Below are 12959 nucleotides of genomic sequence, written 5' to 3' on the forward strand. Positions count from 1 at the left end.
TTTTTTTTTTTTTTTCCCTGAACACATCAGACAGGCGGCAAAGGCGAGTGTGGAGATATAGCTTTTAGGGTCATTGAGATGAGCAATTATGTCAATCTCAAAATGCTGCATGGGAATGAAATTGCTATCCACCACCTCTGTTATCACTAATGAAAGACCTGTAACTTCCCTATATGCCAGTTCACAGCTAGAAAGGGGAGATTTTGATTCCCTCCAGTTTCCGCTGTGCAAATCTTATTGATTCAATACTATCCCTCAGTTATTACAGAAAGCTTGCATGTACTTTGCAGTTAGCAAATCAAAACAGTCATGTTTGTGTTCTCTGCTAGTGTTTGTCATTGCTGTAATGAAATAGCACATAATTTCTTGTGTCTTTAAAAACTAATCAAGCATTAGGAAGGTAAAGTTTTAACATCTGAATATTTGTTTTTTGTCATGTACTCTGTATTAGATCTGATAAGCACACATCAGTTTTAAATAAAAGATCTCACCATAGCACTGTGAAAAATAATTAATAAAATAGGAATGTACTGCCACTTATGCAAAGTTACCCTGGTGCATACTAGGGGTGTTTTATTAAAAGGTGCTTATTCCTGGAGTAAATATTTCTCAGTGAGAAATTTTTCTGAGGTTAAAAACTTTTTCGGGAAGATTGTGAAACATAATCCTTGTGGTTTTGGTGAAAACTTGTGGATGACATATTATCCATGTATTGTGGCATTTTTCTACTAAATATTTCATATCACATGAATTTACAACTGAATTACTATGTATAAATGATAGCATATCACATATTCAGAATAATATTATAATAATAAAAAGCCACACAACATTAATGTGGTGACCCATGTGACACTGGGCAAATTTTAACTCTACATACTTTTTCCCCTCAGCCACAATCACTTCCTGACATCAGGACCACCCATTCAGTGACATATGATAAGGTTTTGACAAATGACCTGTCAGTAAGACTCACATCTATACTTAGCTAATCATGATAAAAATAACTGAAATTTCTTAGATTCCCCAAATATACATTAGGAAAAAATGCTCTCAGAAAGCCATATAATGCATTATTTCCAGATGTATAAAAACAGTATGTTTCTTTAAAAAATGCTAGGAAAGCATTTCTTCCAATATTTCAGGCGATCTAAGTGACAATGGCACATAAACGGGACAACATTAAGTACAGAAAAGATGGCTTGGCATCTGTAAGGTCCGTAATGATCTCCCCAAGGGCACTAAAGGTCAAAGTCCTTTACATTTTAAAGCTTTTTTTAATTTTTTTAAATAAGAATCTTAAACTATAATGCAAATATTTCCATATGAAGAAGAGTGATCTAGAACATCCAAGTGAAAATATATCTGCTCTATTCTGAATATCAAACTGATTATCCAACTTCTATACCTCACCAGGTTGCTGTTTTCGATAGAATATCTTTGTCAGTTCTTGGAAATACCTCCATGCCTTAGAAATATCTCCCAGCCTTTAGACCTGTAGCGGTTCAGCATTTCCATAATCTAGTGGTACATTCGGTAACACAAGCCAAGGCAAGATGCACACGCTTCTGCTGTCAAAATGGAAGGTATCCTGTTGTCCAGGGGAACTCTCAAGAAGGCAGCTGACATTTCAGATCTGGTAAACAGTCATTTATTCTTGATAGAGCCTAAAAAAATTCCTAGCCAAAACTGCTACATTTTGAAGTGGTTCTAGAAGGCTCATTTGAATAATCCCTGAACAGTTGCATACCTGCTACTAAATATGAGGAATCCACTAAGTTTACCTGGAATGTATTGGGGTTTTTTGTGCAGGATTCAATAGTATGCCCTATGATTTTTGCATGAACATCCATCCTTTATCAAATTCATGGATTTTTTTTCAATTAACCATTTAAAATCATTTTCCTCAATTTATTCCCCACAAGATTGTTCCTGCTGTTTATTGCCTGCCAGAAAGATTTTTCTCAGGCTCTTTTCCATTTCATAGCTTTCCCTTCCTCTTTTGATCCTGAACCCTGCTTCCCTGTTGTCTTTTTACCCACATTGTTCTTTTCCTTGCATTCTTGGAACAGGGGCTGTATTTGCTTCAGTATCTCACTTTCTTCAACACTTCACTATTTTTCTTTATTTTCCTTGCCTTTATCATCTTCTCTCCACTGTCTCTCCCTCTTGATCCACCAGCCTGACATTGCAGTCAAGGCTAATACCACTGCGCTAGACTCAGGAAAACTTGTCCTCTCTGGCTATAAATGCCATATGTAGTAATGGCAGAACGCAGCTAAGTCCTGTTACATGGATTTTTTTTTTTTTAAGTTAGATTTTAATTAACAAGAGTCAGTATTTTCTTACTTGGATGTCTATTTCTCTCTTCGCCTTTCAAAATGTACTGCAATATGGTATCAATTAAATATCACTGTTACAAAATAATGAACAAAACAGAAGCAAAAGTTTCATAGCATGCAAGGAGGATATAGATTTGCTGACAGATAATACTGTATCTCACAACAGCAATTACTTGTTGATGTCCTGACAATTCTCTTTGCCTTCTTTACTGAGACCCTTCTCTTCAGTCTCCCATCTGGCTACAGAAAGGACAATACAAGCTGGATCCTGTGTTTGATGCTCTTGATTTTCTCTCTCTCTCTCTCTCTCTCTTTTTAAGGTTTGAAGGTGTCTGGGACTGCAGGAGAGGAATTTTGTTTCCAGATATTTCATATGGAATCACTCTCAAACTATTATAATATCAAATCCTCTTGTGAAACTTGCAATAATTTGTATTTGGAAATAGTAACAAGGTGACAGAAATATCTGTTATGAAGCAAGCTTAGCTTATTATTTGAACATGGAATCGTCACTATGTTTTTTCCATGCACTTGTGATTATGTTTCACACTTCTTTGCAAATCTGATTTTTGAGAATTCATTGAAATTATCTGAAAACAACATTTGTATATTCTGGCTGTTGTATTTTGGCATTTTTAAGCAATTTAACACAGAACTCTGATTTTACATCATCTTTCCTTCACAAATAAAATAAGAATATTGTCCTCCAGGTCATGGCTATATTTTAGTTGGTAATTCTTTGTGGTTCACAATAAGCAATACACTCTTGTGTCTGTGTGTTACTGTTCCTTCCGGGAGTGATGAATAACACACCTCATTCTCAATTATTAGTTATTGCTACTAACTGTAAACTGTATTATATCTTTTCATTACTTATTAATGTTTTCGTTGGGGAAGTATAGTTTTCACTGCCTACACAAAAGCATATCAATTTCTTTCAATAACCTCATTTAGACTTAGTTATCAGTAATAACAAATAATCCACTTGTTAATTATGTAATTAAAATGACAACCTCAGAACCCACATTTCTAAGGTAATGTCAAATGATCATACCTGGAATTTGGGTTCTGTTTCATGAACGAATGTTCTGAGTATTAATATGACAGGATTTCATAGAGGATATTCACTACTTCTAACAATAAACACTTGAGATAGGTGGCTAAGTAAGGATGTTTTCCCTGCATAATCAATGATGACAAATATGTTCATTTTGAAAACGACTTTGAAAATCCAAGCTAACTTTCTCATCTTGGCCAGCCCTCTAAAGGACCCTACATTGACTATACAGGAGATCAGACTCCTAATCTAGGTGCCTCAACCCAGGCAGTGTGAATAACCCTTCTTTACATTTCTAAAAATAGCCAGACCTCATTAAAAGAAGTATTTACAGGGTGCTTTAACTGTAGTTCTTGTTTCAGCCTCATTCGCATGGAGCAGTTTCCTGGTGCTGCCTCCAAACCTCTGTTACCTACAAACCATGTACTTCCATCCACACTTCCTCCTGGTTGCTACATTTCTTGTAAAGGTGCCTTCGCCAAGTAGGAGTTTAGAGTGAGCACCAGCTTTTTTTTCGTACTTTGGCAGGTGTTTGTCTCAGTTTCTCATCATCTTTACACTGCCAGTGGACTCATTTTATATGTTTTTGGGCCTGCCATCATAAGCAATAGTAGAGGACTGTAATTTCTACAATTTCCTCCAGACAATATTTCACAAGTAAAATGTGAAAGCACTTCATTCCTTGTACTTCCTTCAGTTTTCTGATAGGTTCCTGTATGCTCTGAGCAGTTCAAGCAACATTACTTCTTCCAGTGTTGACAAAGATTTAGTTTACTTCTGATTCTTCATAAAGTCATAATACAATAGAGTACTGGCAAGGGTTTGCTACCTTTTTTCTCGGCTTGAATCATATCACCTAGATCAAGGGCATGGGAAGTTTTAACAGTAGGACATCTGTTGCAGAGCTACTGATAATCTACTGACTCCAGCGGCTACCAGATTCACAGTGGCTTACTGGCACATCAGTCAGAAAGGAAAGAGAACACACAAGATAATTTCCAAGTAAAAATATCTTGTTTTCTGAAAGTCTGCAACATAACCTCTAGGAGATGTGCCTGGAACAGGGAGTATGCCTTTTTGCCACCCAGACATTGAAAGTAAGTTCTATCAGCAGCTTTGTAATTCTAATTCAAAACAAAACAGTCTACAGACTAAAATATAAAAGTAGCTCATGCTAGTAGAAAGTTGCTGAATATTGTTGAAATATGCCAGCATATGGGCACAGACAGGAAGAAATGATTTACAAAATAGAAGTTTTCAGTGCCTGTGTGAAGGGAAAGGTGAACTTTTTCAGAAAGGTTATTGAAACTGTGAACTATCCTTTTCATTTGACTCAATGCTCTGTTTCAAGATTCTCCTCTTCCTTACCTTATTGATTCTTGACTAATTATAGGTTAATATGTTAAGAAGCAGTTGCACAGAATTGCCTTCTGTATATTGGATTTTAAATGCTAGCCTTTGGCTGCTAGCCCCGCCACAACATCAGGCTGCTTGTATAAGTGGTAAAAAAGACACACTAGGCGGTGAAGACAAACAGTAACCACCACTGCAGCCACAGTCCCACAGTGGCACAACCACAAAACTAGCATTCATAAAATAAGGACCTACATACCAAAAGCTTTCTACATTGAAAAATAGACTTTTCAGATGCTAAAGGTGTTAAATATAAGCTTGAGCATATTTTCACCAGGGTTCCACAAAAGGTAGCAGTGATATCTCAATGGCTAAAATACTGTTGTAATGTTGCATTATAAGATGACCCTTTTAATTTATTGGTGTTAGCTCAAAAACTAGTGCCAAAAAGTGAATATTAAGAAGACGCATTTCATTTAGTTGCAGTATCTGAGAAAAGCAAAGTATCCTGGGAAGTAGTTGCACTTTATTTATTGATACTGTACCCCTTTCAATGTCCCAGAAGCCCTACACACAAGGCTGCACACACTGGGTCATGTATCGGTACAATCAGGTGAACACAGAGTCCCCAAAGCAGTGAATCCTTCGGCTGTATATAGCATCACACATGATATAGCGTCACGTCATCCCTTGTACTGAGGCACCATCTCTCAGATGAAATTGTTGGTAGATGACAGAACAGGCCAGACAGCACATTTAGATGTGCTACTGTGGAGCACGAGAGAAGACTTGGTGATCTCTTACTGACACTATACAGAGTCTGATAAGATACAGACATCACAGAAAGCAAACGCGAGGAGAAAATCAGATAAGTGAGTCTCTCATAAGTTTGCAGTTGTTTAAGGGCCTGCTTGTTGGCCTCGCTTTCTGTCTAATGCAGCATATGCATATTTTCTTTTTATTCAAGGGTTTGATTCAAGGGTCTATTTTCAAATTTGCATTACTATGTGCTGGTACTGGTAAAGAGTAACAGTTTACAAGCCTATGGCTACCATTTTTTCGCTTTTTCTCCACTGCAGTTTTCAGTATGTAATGGTACTCTGCATGAACAGATTTTGTTCAGTTTTTTTCATGATTTTGTCCATTAACACTTTGTGACATGTTTTTCAGGAAGGTGCTATAAGCCACATTTCAATACCAAAAAAAAAAAAAAAAAAAAAAAAAAGATTTCTTACTACCTCCTTGTTCCTTGTTCCCTCCCTAGTACAGTATCCACGTGAAGAACTAAGAACTTTTGGGCCAGAAGAGGAGGAAAGTACCTTTGAGAAGGAGCTCACTAGCTTGATAAAGGTTTTGGTCATTATTTCTTCTGTTGTTTTTATTTATGGTTATAAAAATATCTCTTTCCGGGAACAGTTTCCTGTATTATTTCGATGTTTAGTTCACTTACTCTGCTAATTTGAAGAGCTGTTTTGTAGGGATAAGGGAAAATTTTGAGGGCACTAAAGAAATAATATATAGGTAGACTTTACATTTCACTTGTTAGTTCACATCATCTATCACTGATAAAACACACAGCAAAATTTTAACTTTTTATGACTTTGCAAGGAGGCAATGCACTATGCCAAAAGAAACCACTGAGCTATTATTTACAGAAGGTTCACCAGTGCAAGACTATAACAGTTGCCAGTCAGCCTCATACAGATTATATTCCTATTTGCTAATTTCTTAATAAAATTGCAAGTACAAATTCAAAATTGTATGTTTTGAAAATATTTTTTACTTGCCTTTTGCAGAACTGTCAGACAATAGGCTCAGTGGTATTCCTTAAACAAATTTCCTCATTTGCTGCTGCAGCTAGGATTTTTTTAATTTGTGTATAAACAAACTCATTACTTTTTCATATTTTGTTGCATTCACAAAGACATTCCTCACTCTGATTTTACATGAAATTTTTTTCTCAGCCTTTAAAGATCCCACTCAGCCTGAATTTGTGCATACCTAGATAGATTCTCTAAAACCAGAAGAAAATGGCAGGCTCCACTCAGGAAAAAAAATAACAACAATTAAAAAAACAGTTCAAAGACCTTTATATCCAGTTACACCAGTTACAGTACTCAGGCCAATAGTCAGATACCTTTTTATTTTCTAGCAACACCAAGAATCTGTAACATGTATTTAAAATAATACAGATATAGCACTCAGCTTGCTTAACTATATACATCCCTCATTTGCATGCTGGTCACCTACTAAATGAATAGGGTTGTTTCCATCTCTTTTTTGTTTGAGCCCTGGTTGAGCCATCATCAAACAGTGTAAAAGCGGAGCCTGAACAGAATTCTTCCCCACAGCTTCAGGCCGAGATACTAAGCATGTCTTGTAAGTAGGAAACATCACTTCTGCATGATCCTAAAATTCCTACCTGACCTGACACCTGACCCAGTGTGCAGCAATTTAGGCACCAACTAAGATCCAAGGTTTTTCCCCTGCTGCTTCTCATATATCTCTGTTCTTTATGTTCTATATGATACAAAAAAGTTTAGATACACAAAATATGAGATAAAAATAGAGAAAGTAACTGTATCATTAAAATATAATGTAATGTTAATTTCTGGAAAGCACTCCAGGAGTTATACACTGAGGCAATGAGGCATGTGGTACTCACTGTTTGAGATCAAAACCCATTCTCTGAAAATGCTAAAAGCTAACCATTTAGATTATTTACTGTTGACTCTTGATGGTGATTTGGCATTTGACCAGTGAGTAAATCACAGTTCGGGAGAGAGGTTTGCTTCCTGATTAGATGGATAACAAACATTTTAAGCAGATGCTCAACATGAATACAAAGCAATAATAATGCACTTCCACTGTGAACTTTTGCAATTTATGGACAGTTTCACAAATATTGGACACCAGCCCAAACACTTACCGATAGTAACTAATTATACCTCATAGACAAAATGAAATAGCTATTCTACTTTTAGTTTAAAGAGTATACATATATCCTTTTCATTGCCAGGGTCTGCCTTAGGCTCTCACTGCTCTGGAACTATCCGGTAATCTTTAGCAGAAGACATAGGCATAGATTTAGCACCTGAGTTATTCTCACTACTTTCCTAGATTCTAGTTTTCTAGGCAATCTTTCAAATTTGTCTTCCAAAGAGTATAATTTGATATCTGAAAAAGTTCTTAAAGAAATCCTGCCCAAATGTAGACAGTCAATGCATCTCTTGCACTGCCAGCATTTTAGAATTTGTCTTGCATTATGAAAGATTGTCCCTGAGGTTTAAGCGTGACTCATGAGCTTGTAGCAGAGAAACCAAGCTACATAATCTAGGATCCTTTTTTTAATTTGTTTGCTTTAAAGCTCATAATTTCTCATGTAACTAATATTTGTCTCATAATTAATTGGATCTGACTACAGAATTTCTGAAGTTCAGTGAAGATATTAAGTAAGGCAGCAAAAGTGTGAATGACACAGATTTCAGATTAATGTGAGCCGTGTTTCAGAAACTGACATACGTGGGTAACCAGGCAACCCAGTGATAGGTTAATTTGTGAATAGAAAGTTGAGGGTCAGCAGTACTAGAAGGGATGATTTCAAGTAGTCAGAGATGTTGATGGTTTCTATATTGAATATAGCCGCTCAAATAAAGTTCTATGAATCTTTTGAACAAACACTGTAAACGTTTATTTTTCAGTGGTGTTCAGAGAAAGAAACATAATTCATTGCAAAGGTGAAACAGCTAATAATGCTGCAATTAAATGTTATAACTTTAATGTTTACTTATAATACCATGTTACTTTTGGTCACATGCCTTAAAAAGATACAGCAAAAGGCAGTTACAGTGATTAGAGATTAGAAAAGATCTTTATATGAAAGAATAGGTAAGATACAACAATACAAGCATTTACAAAATTAATATTTTAGAAAGAAATTGTTCAAATGTGTATTAACTTTTTCACAGTGAAAAGGCAAAGGACCATCCAAAAGATTTTTTAGACCTTACACTTAAAAATAACAAAGAGAAGAATGTGTTTACGTGGTTTGGGACCATCAAATGAAGTTAAGGCTTTAGGAATTTTTCACAGATAACCCTACTGCTATATAATCACCTTTCATAGATCACAGATATGACTGCAGTGGGGTCTGCAATGACAGTTTGGGAATCACTGGTTTACACAGTAAATACTTAAGCTGTGGAACTCACTGGCACAAGAAGTTACAGAGTACAGCAGGACTTTAAAAAGGATTCAGCATTTTTACAAATGATAAGAATGTCTGCAATTCAGCCCAATAAAATACATATCGTATGTACCAAAAAGACATATCTTTTTTTTTAAAGACGTTTTCCTTCACTAACCTCCTACATTGGAAAAAAACAACCCAGTGACATGTTGCAAGCCATTATGTGGATTTTCTCTGAAAATCTTGGTACCCTCTCCATTCAAAAAAAAGACTTTGGTAAAAATAGCCCATTGATTTGATATGCTGTGGCAATTCATATTTTACTTGGTTGGTGTTTTCTCAGATGAAAGAAATGCTAGTGTTTTGGCTGCCCCAGGCATAATTGTTGTGGTTAAGGTAACAGAGGGAACATGCAGTGTTGGAAAACCATCATAAAATGAAGACTGGGAGAAAGAAAAGCATGCATCATAGGAGATTAAAATGACTAAAACCACCTGGGAAACAATAGCAGACAAGGAAAATATTCAGGAAGCAAAGATAATGTTTTTTTCCTTCACGGATAGTCAGAGCATTTCATTAGGTATTCTACTACCTAATACCTGGTAATGAGTCAGCTATTGAGGAGAAATTTGGATGATCCTGGGAACTTAGCCATTCTGATAAATTTAAAATGATGATTAAAAAAGTGTGGGAAGGGCATCAGTGCAGAACTGCTGAACTTTCAAAATGGAAGCTATGTATTTAATATGATTGTTAAATACCAGCAAAAGTAAAGGTATTCAGCAATGGAGGTAAAAGTGAAAATTCATTGGGGGGAAAAAAAGATACAATGAAGAGGACTATAGCTACTAGGCAGATATTGTAGAAATCATTTAAAATGAAAATAAAATTAATGGAATGTTTTAAAAGCAATAAGGAATAAAACTGAGAGGAACAAAAGCAAATAAAATTCTGAAAATATTTCAAATAACTTATAGGGGAAAAAATGGGATACTTTTAGGTACTAGTCAAGAAAGTTTTTGGAATGATGAACAAACATAGAGCAAGAAATCTCGTGCACCTAATCAGCAGGAGAATGGGCCTCCTAGTATCAAGAATAGTACTGTTGATAAAATAGATCTTTAAAAGAGGTGGAATACATTTGGAAGAAAGTTGTATAAATTTACACCTAGATTTAGCAGACAGCTGGAGGAAGATCAGATGAACAGAGATGTAGCAATAGATAAAGGAATAATAAATAGTAAGAGGACAAACAGCATGATGAAAGGATATCCTAATATTGATGAGAACAGGAGCAACCCATTTACTGAGAGAATTGTATCTTACCTAGCTAGAGATAGATGAGGTCAGAAAAGAAAGCACTGATTTTTTTATATAGAAATGCAATCAGCCTAGGCTACAAAATGAGCATTGGTAAAGTACTCACACAGGATGTGAAACTGGATACAATAGGAATAACAAACAACTGTGTTGCACACTGCCTTAAATGCCTTAGCCTTTGTAATGCTAAGGGCTTTCCCTTTGCAATTCTGTAGCCTGCCTTTCACTTGCAGCTCTGTAACCTTTCACTCAAGCTGCCTTGGCAATGTTTCCCAGGGCCTCTGTGGCAGTATTTTTCCCTTGCCCTCGTGCTGTTGTTCTTGCCATCTTACACCTGCAAACCCTAGAACTGTTGTTATGGCAGGATCACATGGGAAGTGACTGCTACCAGAGCGATAATCACCCCTTCTTCCCTCTTCCACTCTTTCGACCACTTTGTTGTAGCTTTCAGTTTACATTAGGGGAAAACAAGAGAGAGCTCGTACCAAAGCAGGTAAGTCCTTTAAATATCCAATAAGCATTACTGTTGAACTGCTTATGATGAAAACTATATAGTTATCACAAAAAGTATTATCCGTGGACTACCTACTGCATGGTAGGTCACTCATCTGGGAGATCCTGTTGCCTCTCTTCACAGTTAGTCACTGGGAGAGTCTTCCTTTTCCCATTTCCTTTCACTTTTCTCTCTGTCTCTCCCTACTTCTGTTCTATATTTTCCACAAACCCCCGAAAAGTAACATTTACTGTTAGAGTCTATGTAGGTCAGCTACAGACCCCACAAACTTATCTTCATGCATATAATCATGCCTCAACATCCTGGACTCTCGTCACTCTCAAGAAGGTCTCTCTAAACATAGTCAGGCTGCCACAGCTTTTATCAGTGTGAGTCTGCTGAACTGAGAAGTGAAGGGACCTGAACGGTGAAAAGCACTCAAAGTCTTGTGCTTCACTGTAAAAAAGCTATCTGGAGCTTGCAGATAAGCAAAAAGTTGAGGAAGGATCTCCAAGCTGTCTAAAAGGTCAAGATATACTTAGACAAACAGAATTTCCAAAAGCCAAACTAAGCTGGATATTTGAAAAAAATCCTAAAACCAATAGAAAAAGATTTGCCAGATACAAATCTGTGTGGGAAAAGAAATCAAGGAAAAAGAATCAATATACCATGCGGTGATGATTGGGTACAATTTAAAGACAATCAAAAATCAGGCCAAATGAATATTTTGCCTTACTTCTTAGTAAGAGTACATATACTGAACATAAGGACAAAAACAGGATGGCTAACAGGAAATAAGACCATGGAAAAGAATAGGAATAGGACTTAAAGGTGTAATCAAAGTTCAGACCAGCTCACTGTGTTCCAGCCAGATGTGAGTGTAAGGATGATCACAACCCTGAAGGGCTCCATAATAATCAGCATGTGAGAAATCAGGTCTGATAACAAGAGTTTTTAAAAAATCCATACAATGGGGTGGTGAGCCAAAGAACTGGGCATTGAGAAATGCAGTACTTATTCTTAAGGGCAGAAAAGTGCCAGAGTCAACAAAGGTCCATTTATCTGACTTCAGTAATGTCTGAAGCTTAAGAATGCATTTTGAAAGAAATGGAAAGTGGGATAAAACACATGTATTTACCGAAGTTAGATAATGCCAGACTAACTCAATATCTTTTCTGATAAGATAATGATCTAGATAAAGGAAATACAGTACATTTCTTCTATCCAAACTTCAACTAAAACATGTAATAAAGTGCCATATGGGAAATTAGTATTTGAGGTGAATAAGGAAGGGATTAGTACAAAAATTGAATGACCTTGAGCACCTGAGTAATAGAAATGGAATGGAATTCAAGAGTGCAAAGTATAAGGTCATGCACTTAGGGGCTAATAACAAGAATCTTTGCTACAAACTTGGGAGCTCATCTGTTGAAAATGACAGAGGTGGAGGAAAACTTGGATGTGCTGGTCAATCACATGAAAGCTATGTGATGTGTCAGTGAAAAAGGCAAGGAAGGATATCTCCACTAACAGGGAAAGAAATAATAGTGCCATTGTATGAATCATTGGTAAAATCTCATGTATAAGAGTAGTTTCTCATGTATAAGAGTAGTTGTTTGAGTCCAGGGAAGATGGATACAGAAAAGGACAAAGACAAAGCAAGTCTGCTAGGAAGATCACAGAAGTGAATGCCTTTTATATGAAAAGTGACAGTAACTAGATTTTTTTTAACAAATCAAAGGTTGAGATGCTCTCTATAAAAATGTATTGAGGGTGTTTTTTCTTCCAATACCAAGAAGATAATATAGCTATTTAAGCTAAAGGACAATGGTGCACAAAGACAAAGCCACAAATTATTTACGACAATATTGTGGTTGGAAATTAGAAGAAGGTTTTTAACCACAAAAATGAGACTGTCAAGCAGGCTTTTAGTAAAAGACCTGGGGGGAAAAGCCTAAGTATTTTAAGGCAAGGTTTCAGCAATTTGTAAAAGGGTTTATATTACTTCATATTATTCCAGGGATTTGGAATATATTAGCCTGGAGGTCCCTTTCAGCCTTTTCTAGATAAGACGCCCATTATCTCCTCAAAGGGCAAGAATATCACTAACTCTTGTTACCTTCTGTGAAAGCTAACAGCTAATCCCTGCCATCAGAGAAGTTCTGTGCAAACAGAAAATGTGTGTGTACAAATATTCTGCAAATT

The sequence above is a fragment of the Dromaius novaehollandiae genome, chromosome 2 (assembly GCF_036370855.1).
Source record: "Dromaius novaehollandiae isolate bDroNov1 chromosome 2, bDroNov1.hap1, whole genome shotgun sequence".
NCBI classification, from domain to species: domain Eukaryota; kingdom Metazoa; phylum Chordata; class Aves; order Casuariiformes; family Dromaiidae; genus Dromaius; species Dromaius novaehollandiae.